Source organism: Arvicola amphibius, chromosome 18 (assembly GCF_903992535.2).
Source record: "Arvicola amphibius chromosome 18, mArvAmp1.2, whole genome shotgun sequence".
Taxonomy (NCBI): Eukaryota; Metazoa; Chordata; class Mammalia; order Rodentia; family Cricetidae; genus Arvicola; species Arvicola amphibius.
The window spans coordinates 3277708-3294262 of NC_052064.1; the positions used below are offsets into that span (position 1 = coordinate 3277708).

A 16555-nucleotide genomic window follows, 5' to 3' on the forward strand; every position below is an offset into this window, starting at 1 on the left:
AAAAGCCAGACAAAGGGAGGATCCAGGCAAACTCTGGTTTGCCGTAGAGTAGTATTATGTTTTTTCTCTACACTAGTTATATTAATTTCTTTAGAAGTGTGATTCATAATCCCTGTATAATTATTTAACGTAATTATTCCAGAGCGAACAAATGTAGCAAATGGAGACAACTCAGTTATAGCTCCTCTGGAATTCATAAGTATCCACGGAGTAAAGGGTGATCCAACCTTTATCATAAGTTTTCTTTTAACCTTAAAATGGTTAAGATTCCTAAGAACCCATCCAGAATTATTGTAAAACTTATCATATCGTCCTCTGCAATCCACAAATTCAGGGGGATAGCTCAAATCATTACCAGAGCATCTAGGGACAGACCAAGAAAAAATATTATTACTAGTATGATTACTATTGCCAACCTGTGAATCACTATTATTAACCTTGCTAACCTGTACCCAATTGGGCGTTGTAAGGTTGCAACTGATCCCATAAGTGGTAACATTAACAGTATCATTGGAACCGGAATAGGAGCCAGATCCAGATTTAGCTCCAGATCTAACCTGAGGCAGGGCTACGCTAATGGCCTTTCTCAAAAAATTGGGGGTATCTTCTAAAAATGGATCTCTAGCTACAGTAAGATTCATGGCATCTAGCAAGATGCAGTCTGAGATAGAAGTGCTCTGATTTGTGGTAAAACATAAAGTTCCTGCTAGGGGCACTACAGTTTGATTAAATTTTTGTTCCTGTGCATCCACCTTTTTGCAAACTAAATTCAATTGGCAACTATCAACAAAAAATTGTGGCAATATTGTGGACTCATTGTGAACAGGAATTGGAATGGGCCATGTACGGGCCACAGCCCAGAAATAAGATTCTTCAGATTCAACTGGAACCGGCAGGTTCACCAACAGGATCAGGAGCAGCAACATCTCCTTGCTCTTCGTCAGGCTGTTCCAGTGTTGTCACGATTCTTGTCAGTCTGGTAGGGATCCACACCGGATCTGGCCGATTCTGAGGAAAGACACAAACAGCTCCCCTGGACCTCTGTATCACAGGGTCCGGTCCATACCATTTGTTATCAATTACATCCTTCCATTTTACTAATTCTGTATTTCTGTGTCTGTGGTCCATATGTCTTTCCGCGGCTGAACAGCCATTGGAATCCAAGGTCAGAAAATTAAATGTAAAGAGAGCGAGAGATATTCTATCTCGCGGGGATGCGCCCTCGGCTATTCCCCCTTTTTGTTTTTGAAGCAATTCCTTAATGGTGCGGTTAGCCCTTTCCACGATGCCTTGTCCTTGTGGATTATAGGGCAAACCAGTAATATGATTAATTTCAAAAATAGAGCAGAACTGTTGAAAACTTTTAGAGGCATATGCTGGGCCATTATCAGTTTTTAAAGAATAAGGCTTGCCCCAAGCAGCCCAGGCTTCTAGGCAATGGGTCTTTACGTTAAGGACCTTTTCACCACATAACGGGGTGGCATGTATAACACCTGAACAAGTGTCCACGGAAACATGCAAATATTTTTGTTTACCAAATTCTGAAACATGAGTAACATCCATCTGCCAAAGGGTAAGTGGCTTTAACCCACGTGGATTAACCCCAATATGAGGCGGATGATGAAAAACCACACAGGAGGAACATTGTTTAACTATCTCACGTGCTTGGTCGCGAGTAATATTAAACTTAAGGCGAAGGGTATTTGCAGGCACATGAAACTTTCTATGAAATTGTTCAGCCGATTGCATAGGATCCAGGGCAACTAAAGCCATTTCCCTGGTAGCCCTATCAACCATATCATTAGCTTCAGTCATAGGTCCAGGAAGACCGGAATGAGCTCTAATATGACCGATAAAAAATGGTTTAGCACGTTGAACTATACAACTCTGAATTTGTAATAACAAAGATGCAACCATGCTACTAGGTTTAACATATGCAGCCACTTCCAGATGTTTTACAGCATTAACTACATAGCATGAATCAGAATACAAATTAAAAGGCTGATGGGGAAAGGCCTTAAAGACCTCCAACACTACTTGACACTCCACGACTTGGGGTGCTCCAGAGCGAAATTTCAGAGTAACAGGCGGGGAGCCATATACCATATAGGCTCCAATTCCAGTTTTGGACCCATCAGTAAAAATAGTCAAGCCATTATTCAAAGGAGAAGCACTGGTAATCTTTGGAAAATATACAACATTCTGTGCCATAAAGGACAGCAATTTATCAGACGGATAATGATTATCAATAACGCCTGAATATGAGGAAATCAATACGGCCCAATCATCAGTAGTCCCTGTCAAAACCTCAATTTGATCTTTGGTATAGGGCAATATTAACTTCTCTGGCATTTTTCCAAAGGAGGTCAAGCTGAACCTCACTCCCAATAATGCCTGTTGTGCCACTAAATCAGGATAATAGCTTAACGTGCGCGAACCAAGTGTATGACCATGTATCCACCAAATCGGGCCTGTCTGCCACAATACTCCAGTAGGATGACCAACAGTGCGCAGAATGCAAAGCAATAATGGTTGTTCTGGATCAAACCGAAGAACCTGCGCTTGTTCTATGGCCTTTTCCACTATCTTTAATGCTTCTTTTCCTTTGGGTGTAAGCTCTCTAGGTGACGTTACATCAGGATTTCCTTCTAATATTGAGAACAACGGCTGCAAAGCTTCACGGGTAATGGGGAGATATCCTCTCAGCCAATTTATATCTCTGAGCAACTTTTGAAAATCATTTAAAGTGCGTAAATGTGATGTGCGAATGCAAATTTTTTATGGAAAAATCTGTTTTGGAGTAACACGGGCTCCTAAAAACTCTATAATACTTGTCTTTTGAATCTTATCGGCGGCAATAATCAGCCCCTTTTGTTTTAAGGATGCCTCCAGGGCAACTAATGCCCGTTCTAGCATATGCTCTTGTTTTGCTGCCAATAGGATATCATCCATGTAATGGATCAGCCTAACTTTGGGAAAACTACGTCTCACTGGTTGTAACGCCTGATCCACGTATAGCTGGCACATGGTGGGACTGTTGGCCATACCCTGTGGTAAGACCTTCCATTGATAGCGTTCATCAGGCTGTTCATGATTTATAGAGGGAACAGTAAATGCAAAACGATGTTTATCTAAAACATGCAAGGGTATAGAAAAGAAGCAATCCTTAACATCTATGGCAAAAACAGGCCAATCTCTTGGTAAAGCACTTAAAAGAGGCAACCCTCTTTGGACAGATCCCATGAGTTGCATCTGTGCATTAACTGCTCTAAGGTCATGCAGCAGCCTCCATTTTCCTGACTTCTTTTTTATGATGAAAATAGGGGAATTCCAAGGAGACACAGAAGGTTCAATATGACCAAGCTGAAGTTGTTCTTTAACTAATATGTGTGCGGCCTGGAGCTTTTCCATAGACAGGGGCCACTGAGGCACCCAAACGGGTGTATCTGTACCCCAGGGGATGCGTAACGCATCATCAGTGGCCCCTAGGAAAAACCCAAGTCCTTCCGATCAGATTTGGGAGTGGGCAACACAGGGTCACTTCGTCCTTGAAGGCGAGCCCCCAGCCCTTTTCCTGGTACAAAGCCTTGTGCCTTCATGACATCTTTACTCACTTGAGAATAATCATTGGTAATTATCAATTTTAATTGTTGTTGTACATCCCTTCCCCATAAATTTAAAGGGAGGTCTATGACAAAAGGCTGAAAAATGCCTTGACTGTGTTCCATCCTCCAATGCAATTGCTTAGCACTCATATCTGGAGTATTTTGATATCCTAGACCCTGTAAGGTTTGTGCAGCCGTCTGTAACGGCCACCTCTTCGGCCAATCCTGTTTACGCATCACACTTCTGTCCGCTCCGGTATCCAATAGGCCCGTAAAGAGCTTTCCTTCTATTTCTAGGGTACACATGGGGCGATCATCAAGTCCTATAGACAAGCATGCTAGCTCAACCCCAGAGGAGCCGAACCCTCGCTTGCCCCTCTCTTTCTCATAAGAGGGAAATTTTTCATGGTCTGATCGAAGAATTAACAATTGTGCAATACGATCTCCGGGTGCAATCGAAATGATGCCAAACGGAGAATGACACATTACCTTAATAATGCCTTTGTAGTCAGGGTCGATCACTCCAGGTAGCACTAATAACCCTCTAAGAGTACTGGAGGATCTTCCTAAGACTAGTCCCACTGTTCCTTCCTCCAGAGGTCCTGACATATCTGTGTCTATAGCTTGAACACCCATACTCTGAGTCAGTACCAATCCGGTGGTGGCACGGAGGTCCAACCCTGCGGAGCCTGTGGTGGCCCTTCTGATGACTGAGGTGGTCTCATGTTTGGCTCCTGAATTGCCCCATAAATTCTCGGGCCCTGGGGTAGTGGGCCCTTCTGCCCGTTTTTTGACATGGCTGATGTTGCATTAGGTATGGGCTGTCCATTGATATCCTTTACGGATCGACACTCATTCGCCCAGTGTTTTCCCTTTTTGCACCGCGGGCATGTGCCCGGCTGTCTCTGACCTTGGCTCTTTTTATGTGTGCCTTGGGGGCAATTTTTTCGTATATGCCCCGGCTTCCTGCAATTAAAGCAGGTACCTGATCTTCCCTGCCCCCTGGAGACTGCTAGCATAGCAGCCGCTAGACCAGCATTAGTTAGAGGGCCGCCTATCTCTCGGCAGGCCTTAAGCCAAGCATCCAGTCCTTTATTTTTCCACGGCATGATGGCTCTCTTACATTCTTTAGTAGCCTGTTCAAACACTAGCTGCTGAACCAAAGGCATGGCTTCTTCGGCTTCACCAAACACCTTCCCTGCGGCTTCCATCATGCGAGCTACAAACTCCGAAAATGGTTCAGTAGGGCCTTGAATAATTTTAGTAAGGTTGCCCGTCACTTCACCTCTTTTTGGTATCATTTTCCATGCTCTTGTATAGATTTCATTAATTTGTTGATAAACCTCCACTGGATAGGCTGTTTGATTAGCCGTCCATTGCCCTTGCCCTAATAACATGTCTGCATTCCAGGGAGCTCGATTTGGCATTTGCGCATTTACTCGAGCCTGAGTGTGAGCAGCTTCTACCACTATAGATCTATAATCTAGATATTGACCTGTAGAAAGGCATGCTCTAGCAATTTCCCACCAATCTGTTGGTGTCATAGCTCTGGTGGTCAACCGAGTCAGTAATGTGCGGGTATACTGCGCATTAGCTCCATAAGTCTTTGCCGCTTCCACTAAATCTTTTAACTCTTTATAAGGGACTGGCTCATGATATCTTTGTTGATTTTGATCCTCAAAAACAGGAAATACCACCACTGAAGGTGGATAATGCACAGCTAACTGCGCAAGAGTGCCCCTGTCGATGAAATGGCAGCTACTCCTGGGCTGCACGTAAGGAGGGGGAAACTCTCTAGTGGGCACTTTTAGAGCTGGCCCATATCTCTCCTCCTCATAACGTGCATCTTCCTCCTCTAAGCTCTCCTCCTCTGCCTCTACCAGCTCCTCTTCAGCCAGCCGCAAGGCTGCGAATTCATCCAGCACCGGATACAGGGGAGGTGCTGAAGGTTTATTTATCTTAGGATCCTCTTTTTCTTTTATATCTTTCTTTTCCCCTTTTTTGTTCCTTATTACCGTGCACTTTTCTTCAGTATCCTCCTCTGTCTTTGAACCTGCTTCTGAAAGGCTGTCTTGGTGTCTTGCCAACATTTTCCTTCCTTCTCTTAACTCCTCTACATTTTTTCCGTCTTTCAAACAGGAGTGTACTAATCTCCAAAAAGGATAAGTTCCCTTCTTTAATTGCCCCTGTTCCTTTGCTGCCTCCAAATCTTTGCCTAGCTTTCTCCAGCAATGCAGATTTAGATCCCCAGACACCGCAAACCACGGCGCCATGCTATCAATATCCCCGACAATCACCTTTATGGTGGATTTCGAGATTTTCAATCCTCTCTCCTGTAGTAACCGCTGTATGGGATCTACAAAATTGCATGCACTGGAGACAGACTGATCGTTGCCCATCTTTGCTTACTTTTCTACAAGAGGCTTACAAAAGGGCAGAAAAATCGCATTATCTGCCACGGACTTACTTTCGCTTTAGATGTTACAGCAGCGACACTCCTCTCCTGGTCTATGACAACGGATAAAAATGCAAAAGGCATAAACCACTACAGCAAAAACAACCACTGCTAATGCAAACCACAAAGGACTAATTCCTCCAAGAAGCATACCTGAGGATACTTACCGGCGCCGACCGCTTCGTGTGTAGAGTTCTGAATCCTCTTCGGGCCCCCATGTGTGTCCGCCGAAGTTCCCGGGTTTCGGCACCAGCTGCGGCGAGCGAGCCCTGACCAGCAGGGAAAGATCACCACCGACACAGGATTCTTCTCTGATCACACTTTAATGAAGCGCTGCTTGGTTGAGGGAGAGCTGGAAGCAGGGGGCCCCCGAGCCGGGCTGGGTGGCGGCTTATATACAGGAGGACGGGGCGTGTCTACTGATTAGGTGATGTGGCAGAAAAGGATTGGTGGAAACCTGTTGCTAGGCAGATGTGGCGCGAAAAGTTCGCGCCACATACTTGTTTACTTTAGCCCTCGGAGCCATCTTGTAATGGCGAAATGTAAGTGCGGCCGCCACACAAGTTGAATCCTATTTGAATTGTTCTTAAGGAATTTTTAATTCAAATTAGAACTCTTTGGGTCAAGGAAAGCCAAGAAACACGGTTTTCATCCCAGAGATTGGACCCAGGACCTCCTGCATGGGAGGCAAACATTTATTAAGCTACCATAAGGCTTTTATACTCTGAACCCAAAAGGAGCTATTTCTAATCAGAATTATTTCTTTTTGTTGCCTTTTTAAATTTCTATTTTCTATGTATTTTTCCTTTTGAAATTGAAATATAATTCCATCATTTTCTTTTCCTTTCTACCCCCAAACTCTTACTATTCACAAACCTCTTGCTTACTTTCAAATTAATGACCTCCTTTTTTAAAAAAAAATATTCTTCTAATATACAATATATTTTGAATGCAGTTTTCTCTCCCTCCACTCATCCCAATTACTCTTTCTTCCCACATTCCATGTCCCCCAGAGCCACTGCTCCAGTTTCCCTTCAGAATACAGCAGATCTCCAGGGATATTAACTGAACTCCCAATAACAAGTTACAATAAGACAAGTCATAAACAAGTCATATCAAAGCTGCTCTCCTAGTGTCCTCAACCTTCTGGCTTCTACAATCCTTCCACACCCTCTTTTGCAGGGTTCCCTGAGCTCTGCCTAATATTTGGCTGTGAGCTTCCGAATCTGCTTTCATCAGTTGCCAGAGGAAGGATGCCTCTATGAAGACAATTGGGCTAGGCTCCAATCTGACATTGACATTTTTACCAAGTCCTATTTTAGGGTGATGATTATTATATTTGACCTCTACGTCTTTAATTGTTGTATACAGAAGCTTGCTGTGAGGTTTTGTAGCTTAAAAATGTCAAAGGAGGTATATTCATAAAGTCTCATTTTTTGTTTTTTCTTTTTCATTTTTAATAAATTTTAAATTTATGGAGAATTCTTTTACTGATACTTCAATAAACAAGGCTTTTGTTTGTTTGTTTGTTTAGTGTGTGTATTTGTGTGTGTATGTGTGTGTGTGCTCGCGCACATGTTTGTGCGCACTCACACGTAATGTTAGGCCCTGGCTGTAATCCTATGGTGTCAAAATTCAATTCAATCTTTCATGTCAAGATGGCTTTGTAGGTTTATGCTCTAAGGTGACGGCAGGTAGAATACAAAATATGTAAACCAAATATACAACAAGACTCAACAAAGGTAAACACCTTCAGAAATAAAAGCAAAACCCTAGTGTCAGCTGACACATAGCTGAAACCAGAAGCCTCTCAGTCACGATGGCCAAGAAGTACATGCTACAACAGAGAACAAAAATATTCTGTGAATAGCTCAACATAACAGAGGCATATGGGTTAGAAACTCCTATTAATTTTTCTCACATGAAAAGTAAAGACTTCATCTCTTGGATCTATCTACGTGACTGGCTTAGATAAAGCAATCTATCTAGGTAGGGAAGTGAAATGGGTAAGCCTTTTCAATAAAGAGCCACACTAATAAGCTTATTGCTGCAGGATCTGCAGGTCATAAACAGAGACAGTTCTGCTTCTTGCATGAGTATGTGAGTCCCCAAGAAACAACCCATCAGCTGATACTTTGGAAGAAATATAGAAGCAAATACAAGGGAATTTGTAGCTCTAAACAAAATCAAACAGTGTCAAGGAATCAAAATTTGTCAGGTGATTGACATGAGAATGCTTTCTGTTTGTGTTTTGGATTCTGTTGCTGATTAGACCTTTAGGGACAGGGTCTTGGGAAGCAACATAACCTGGTGCCTTGTATATGTTCAAAGAGAGACACAGAGAAAGTTCTGGAAGGGCTCTTTCCGCCCCATCTACTTACAAAAATGAAGACCATTCTCAGCAATCAGACAGTTGACATTGCAGAAAATGTGGGCATCACTCTGAAGGGGCACACAGTCATTGTGAAGGGGCCCAGAGGAACCCTCTGGAGGGACTTCAATCACATCAATGTAGAGCTGATCCTTCTTGGAAAGAAGAAGAGGCTCTGGGTTGACAAATGGTGGGGCAATAGGTAAGAACTGACCATGGTCAGAACCATCTGCAGTCACGTTCAGAACATTATCAAAGTTGTTACACTGGGCTTCTGCTACAAGATGAGATCTGTGTATGCTCACTTCCCCATCAACGTTGTTATTCAGAAGAAAGGGTCTTTGGTTGAAATTGGGACGGGAATTTCTTGGGTGAAAAATACGTGCACAGGGTTCGGATGAGGACAGGCGTTGCTTGGTTCTGTCTCTCAAGCCCAGAAGGATGAATTAATTCTTGACAGAAATGTTATTGAACTCGTTCCAAACTCAGCAGCTCTGATACAGCAAGCTACAACAGTTAAAAACAAGGATATCAGAAAGTTTTTGGATGGTATCTATGTGTCTGAAAAGGAAACAGTGCAGCAGGCTGATGAGTAAGACCTAAGTTACCCAGCTCCAGAAACAAGATCCTAAATTTTAAGTATGATTTGGGGTGTCTTTTGGGACAATAAAAGACTTATATTGAAAAAAGAAAAAGGAAGAAAAAGTTCTGGAATGACTATGTATAACATCTTCCTTTTCATTACTGACTGGTATTTAAACTGCTAATAGTTAAGCAATGAGACATGGTTTTTATGAGGAAAAAAACTGAGTATCATCCAGATTTCCTGACCCTAAATCTCAGAGACCGATCTTAAATTTAAATAACCAGATATTCACACTTGGATCTGAATGTGAAGGGAATACCACAAAATCACAGGAGAACCGGGTCCACCTGCTACCTGTAACATTGAGTTTCCAGGGGCAGAGGCAGCATCTATAGCACTGTGACAGGACACCTGGCAGCATGGAACTGACTGGGTAATTGGCACAGTTACCAATTTACATATCTTTCCTTAGGTGACTTCTTACTTAAAAGTCTTTATTTTGATATATTCTGCACAACATAGAATTTATCCTTTAAATTACACAGTTTAGCAGAGTGGTGGAGTATGTGTAGTTTTCAACTATGACTATGATTTAACTGAGAACATTTGCGTCAACCCAAAATTAACTTTACACCCTCACCTCCCTGCACATAATTGCCAGTTTTCTTTCTACAGTTACAAATGCCCTTTCTGGACATTCATATGCATAGATACATGTAATGTGTGGTCTTTTGTAAGAAGCATGTGTGATGTTTCCAAGATTCACCCATGTTACAGCACACATCAATGAACCCTTTTACTGTAGAGTAGTTTTATAGATATACCATGTTTTGTTTATCTGTTTATCAGTTAAGGGATATTTGGGTTGCTTTAGCATTGTTGTGATTATGAGTAATGCTACTTATAACACCAAGATGTTGTCACATGTTTGAAATTTTTTTCTTGGATAGTCAGTACCAATTTTTTTTTGTGAACAGACAACCAGAAAGAATGTTTCTATTCATCTATTATTTTAGCAGTATATTTTCTCTCAAGTTTATATAAGTATACTGGAGCTGACTGGGGTATATATTGTATGGTAACCTATTCATATATTCATATATCCAATGAGTATATCCAATGAGTATATCAAACTAACATACATACCCATTAAGTCTTTTAAAATACAATCTTTATAGGTTTTTAAGTACACGGTTTGCTATTATTATATTACATTATTGTATACAAATTTTGAAATTCATTTGTTTTGTCGACTCTTTGTACCCTTTAATCAACATCTTGTATTTATAATTCCCTCCATGCCCATCTCTGGCAGCCAATATTGTAGGAGTTTAATTATTTTATTTTATCTATATGAGGTTATACAATTTTTGTCTCTCTGTGCTTGGCATATTATACATTTGGTATAGTGTTCTCCACATCTATCCATATTGAAGACAATGATGACACTTCCTCTTTTGCTTCAGGCTAAAGCATGCTCCATTACATATTCACACATTCTCGTCTACTCATCATCAATGGACAATTAATATGGTAAATTTTAAAGACTCATCTGACTGTTCTCCAGGTAATCACATCATTTTGTACTCCAATCGACAATCAATGATCATCACTGTGATTTCCCCATATATGCAGAAATGCTTGATAAAACTATTCTTTACATCATGGACAGCCATCGTAAGGCATGAAATGGTATCTTTGTGGGTTTTTCATACCTTTCTTATGATTCTATTAAAATCTGCTGAAGTGTTTATTGCCTATCCACATATATTCTTTTGAGAAAGGCATTGCCAATTTATTTACCTATTATAAAGGTTGACTCATGTGTGCCTTTATTATTGAGTCCAAAGAACTATTTTTACTTAATTTTGAAACTATGTGTGGTGGTTTGAATGAGAATGGCTCCCATAAGCTGCTTTGCACCCAGTCATTGGAACAGTTTTGGAATGATTAGGAAGTATGACCTTATTGGAGGACTTGTGCCACTGAGGTGGGCATTAATGTGTCAAAAACATATGCCGGGCACCAGTGCAACTTGGAGTTGAGATGTGAGCTCGCAGCTACCATTCCAGCCCTATATTTGCCTGACTGCTACCTTGGTCCCCATCATGAACCTAACCTCTGAAACTGTGAGAAAGCTCCCCATTAAATGCTTCTTTTTTAAGTTGTCTCAGTCATGAGATCTACTCACAGCAACAGAACAGTAAGTATCTTAGACAAAAGTTGGGAGCTAGACTTGGGTATTGCCCTTAAAGGCTTGATCATGCCATTGTTTGGGAAAATATAAATAATTTAGGTGCTTTGGACTGGAGAAGTAATTGAACTCTGTAAGTGGGACTTAATGGCTTCTTTTGGTAGAGGCTTGGAGGAGAGTAGTGTGGAGAGAAATGTGTGCTATGCAGGCCTGGCTCAAGAGGTTGCGAACAGGACTAGCGGTAAATGGGGTGGAGGCCATTCTTGTGATATTTTGGAGAAGATTATGAGTATTTTCTTCACTTTTCCAAAAAAATATATGTTTGAGGCTAAATTGAAGAGTTTTGAACTACAATTGACACAGGAAATTTCAAGACAACCTAAGACTGACTGTGTCACATGGTTATTAGTCTTCACTCTCACACAGATTACGATTTAACTGAGCAAGGGGGCAACAAGAGGACAAAGTGCACAGTATGAGAGGAAAAGGAACACGGGGAAATGTGATGCTGGGACCAAGAGTTGTGTACAAGGATAGGAAAAGTTTAAAAACAGCCAGGTGATAAACGGAATAAAGGGATGGCAACGGCAGGGCAAGACACTACCTAGCTCCAAGCCCGCCACCTATGGAAGAAGGCAAGGGGGCTGAATGATTTCCTCAACCATGTCGATATCAAAGACTATGCTGCTGCTGAGACCATGCCCTTTCGAGTGACCGGCATTGTTACTTACATCCATGATGTCATCAAGGCCAGGGTTGCTGTTGAGGGCCTTGTCTGGCTCTATGACCCTACCATAGCATGGTCTGTGTTCAGAACTGAGGCTCCTGATCAGATGGGAAGTCATGCTGATGTCTGAGGCCATGCCAATCAGGGTGGCTATGCTGCCATGGTGACACCCAAGCATGGATTGCTGTCTAGGACCATGTATTCATCTATGATTGTATCACAGCTGGAGTCTGTATTGATACCTGTGGCCCATACTGGAACAAAAGGTCACATGGATGCCGGGGATCTAGGTCACAACTTGTGACCATGTGACTGCCTAAGAATCATGCTGCCACCAGTGTCTCGCTGTACTGGGTGGTTTGTGTTAGGGCCTTGGTGTCACAGAGCTGCTGTTAAGGGCCATGTCTGTGTATGTGGTCCTACAGCAACAGGGTCTGAATTGATATCTTGGCTACAACTACCACTAAGGGTTGTACAGATGCTGGGGTCTCCTCAGTCACCTCAGACCACATTGAGGTCTGAGAGCCATGCTGTTGTCATGGACCTACTGATCTGGCTGACCTGGGGCCATGGAGATATCCGGGTTAAGCTGTGTATTTTATAGATCACTCTGTTGTCTGGACCAAGACAAAGCCCTCTCCAGACAATACCAACACCTACACCAGCTCTTGGGACTTCACCATTGGTACCAACTCTCCTGGACCAAGGGCACCTACCAACTAAAATCTGGTTTTATCTGCTATTGTGTCCCAATTATTCACCTGAGCCTTACCTGTAAAACCAGGGCACTTCCCTGTCCCATTCTTTGTGGCAGTTAATGACTTCCCATGGCTATCCCCATTTTCTAGGGCCAATAATAACACTATTTTTCCCTAGCCACCTGCCTTCTCATCTCCCTCAAAAAGCAGCTGCCTGAGAACTCCAGGCTGACAGTAAATGGGATGTCACTCCAGCCCACCTCTCACTGAGCATGAGCTCACCTCCCAGTTCTTTCCTCTCCCACATTGCCCCAGGCCTGCAGGAAGTAGCCAGACTTGAGCCAACACCCCTATATCCAAGAACTCTGGGATGTTTGGTGAAAAGTGAGATTCTAGCCCCCTGACACCCCTATATCTCAGGACTCTGGAGTGTTTGTGTTTGAATCATCACCCCAGGCCCTGACATTCATCCTTGGGGCGCCAATGGAGCAGAAAGCTCCATCTCAAGTCCCCTCCCGCTGGGAGTTGCCTTGGTCCAGACTCCATCTCTGGAAAAGAATGAGGGTCAGGACCACTCCCACAGGCTATCTAGGCTGCTGCAGAGGAAACATACAAACAAACAAACAACAACAACAACAAAAAACATGGTTTTGGGTTTTGCAAGGTCTCCCCTGCTTCTCTTTCTTTTCATGCTTTCCCTGCCACCCAGGAGCGCTGCATTTATTAAACGTGGGCATCTTTATTCGGTCTAATTTGGTCTGATTGGAATTATTTGCGTTGGCAGAGAGGCTCGTCTTAAGACTATTCAGAACAGTATACAAGGGCCATGCCACTGCCAGGGCCATGCTGTTCTGTGACCTGTGCTGTCATGCTGAAGGTGATGTCTGGGCCAAGGTGACCCTGTTGTCACTGAGGGATGCGCATTAGGAATTCCTGAGGGTGTGACAGTGGGAGGGTTGACTCTGCTCCCCCCTGCCCTATAGCCTCTCTACAGCATTTGGGAGAGATGCCCCTCCCCACCCCCCGCACCTCTCTTGGGCAAACATTAGGGGTAGTCTTGGCGAAATGAGTGAGGGGAGCCGATATCTTAGGGCTGAGAGCAGAAATGGCCATGCTCCTTGCTGTAGGCTGCATTGGGTGACCTAGACGACGTGGTGCTGGGACGTTCTACCAGGTAGTGACAGTGAGGAAGAATTAGCAAGCTGACCAATCCAGCTACCACTCAGCCCAGAATAAGGGATATGAGTTGACCCACCCTGACATCCACCTCATCTATTAATTGATGGAACATCCAAAAGTGCAAGATCTCCACGACACAGGACAACAACAGGATATCCAAGAGGAGCCCAAATGAGAACCCATTATTGATGGTATAGTGGAGGTCAGAGGCCTGAAACCAAACTGATGACTCACAGCCTTGGACATTTACAGAAGGTGAAAGGAACAGGGGGAGAACTGTGTGACTCACCAAGTCACACCACAGCCTCTAGGATGATATTGCTCTCATTGTCTTGTTTCTTTTCTTTTAATTTGATTTGTTTGCTTTGGGTTTTATGGGGGGGTTATTTTTTTAAATTTTGGGGTATTTTTTGACAGAGTTGCAAGGGCAGAGGGCAGATTTGGGGGGCACAGGGAGATTGATGGGATCGAGATGCATTATGTGAAATCCTCAAAGAATCAATAAATGTTTTTGAAAAGTGTGAACAAGTGAGAGAAGGTAATATTTAAAGGAAGAAAAACTGAGTAGGAAGTGATAGAGTAAACAGATTGTGTGCATAAAAAAAATCATGGGGAAGGAAAACCCAAGTAGCGTGAAACGTCAACATGTTTGTTTACTCAGGGGAAATATTTGAAGAAGAAAAAATTATAAGGCGTGGATGTGTGGGCAGATACTTAATGTGCAAATCCCATATGGAAACTGAGGTGGCAGGGGAGAAAGAATCTGCTTAGAGATAATGAAAGACAGAATTAACTTAGAGGAGGAAGATGAAGAGATGTAGGGGCTTAACAGGTGAGTACTGAACTCTTTGAGAATGGTGATGTTATGCTATATCTCAGGATACAGGTAAATAGGGATATGAAAGGAAGAATGGGGGAATAAAAACAGAGTAGTCCATGAGAATGAAGCTGAGAAGGACTTTAGGAGAAGCATGACTATCTAGTAGGATTAGGGATTTTAAGCTTATTTTCTGTTCTTTTTTCATTTTCCCTTATTTATTCTCCTGTACCTTAATAAAACTGTACCATAAGGGAACAAAAACACTCACAACCTCCAACCCAGGAACATTAAATATCCATGAAACCTGGCTCTCCCTTGTTCTTTTGAAGTTGCTTCTTTGTGCGCCTTCCCATCAGCTGCAAGTTCTAAGTTCTACCTTGAAAGCTGAAGTATATACTTTTTGGAGACTGAGATGTTATTTTCTAAAAATGTCTATGAAATTCTACTTATTTTGACTTCTGAGAGTTTCACCATGTAAGCCAGACTGGTGTAAAGTATGCATTGAAGTCCAGCCTGTCATCAAACAGGGCATTTTCTCTCCTCCCAGCTGCCATAATTACAGCCCTGCACACACACCTGTTCGAAATTTACCTTTATTAACCTTTATTATGGGGAAGATCACTTTACATCGATGTTTATCTATTAATCTCTTGCATATTTATACAATGTATTCTGACTACATCTTTTCACTATAGGTCCCCTTTAACTCCTGCTAACACCCCATAGCCCATCTTTTCCAGTTTAATCTACACATATCTGAATTAAACAAGACAGCAGCTTATTTTTATAAACAATTTATAAGGCATCAAAGCTTCTTTCAAATCTTTTACCTCCTTTTCCTCTTTGTCACTAATGAATTTTCTAGCCTTAGACTAATATATCATTATACTATTTTCTTAAGCAAAAATTTCTTACTTACATGGTGATAATTTTATTGGCCTTCTCTTTTTCATGCTCTATTTGTCATTTTTAAAATACAAATATTGTAAATTTCACTCAGAAGAGGGCTAAATTGATGTGGTTTATAAAGATGGAAGTCCTCAAGTTTGGTCTGTAGGTCTCCACAAGGAGACTGACACTAACAAATAAGAGGATATAAGGCACCTATAAAATCATCTTCATAAGAGCTAGCCTAACAACAAAATTTGAGACTGAATGTATAGAACGCTTGACTGAAATATACAGAGCCCTGAGATGGATCCTCAGGGCTGCATAAATTCAGGTGAGGCAGGAGGATCAGAAGTTCAAAGCTATAAAAAATTTGAGGCTAGACTGACTGACCTGATACTCTATCTCAAAAATAAAATAAAATTCTCCTTCCTGCCTTTTCAAACGACTTCTTTGTGTTTTCTGTATTTCCTTATAAACTTACTGCTTTGGAGTGTGGTACTAGAGGGAAGCCTAACAACCTAACAAATGATGGTGTCACAGATACACCAGGGCCACAGGGGTGTGAGAAGATCTAGCTTAGAGATCCCACGAAAAGAGAAGAAGCAGAGCAGTTTATGATTCTATTAAACTTGGAAGTTTATCCTTATCAGGCCTTTCGTGGAAGTTGGCACACCACTAGACTTCAAATTAGTTCAAAGTTACATGGTAAAAAGAAAAATTAAAGAAGAAAAGGTGAAATTCCCTCAGTTCAGCTCCTTGTCTAGCACTTGAAAGAGTGTCCATTTATCGTCTTTAGTAAAGACAATAGGCCTTGGTTTTACGGATTTGTTTGAAGTCAAGAATTGGTTCACTTTCATAGCAAGCATTTATGTATGCATAATGAAACTGGACACTCAATAGAGAAATTAATTTTTCACTGAGAAGTAATATAAACTGTATTATTCAAATCTAGACTTTCCCAATTTCTCTCTATATATACATATATATTATATGTGGAAATTATGTATATATGAAACTTATATCTTTAAC

General features: G+C 42.0%; 1 pseudogene; it reads left to right on the forward strand.

Moving 5' to 3' along the window:
- Window positions 1-8445: 8445 nt before the first annotated feature.
- LOC119804036 lies at window positions 8446-9027 on the forward strand (annotated as a pseudogene).
- The last annotated feature ends 7528 nt before the right edge of the window (window positions 9028-16555 follow it).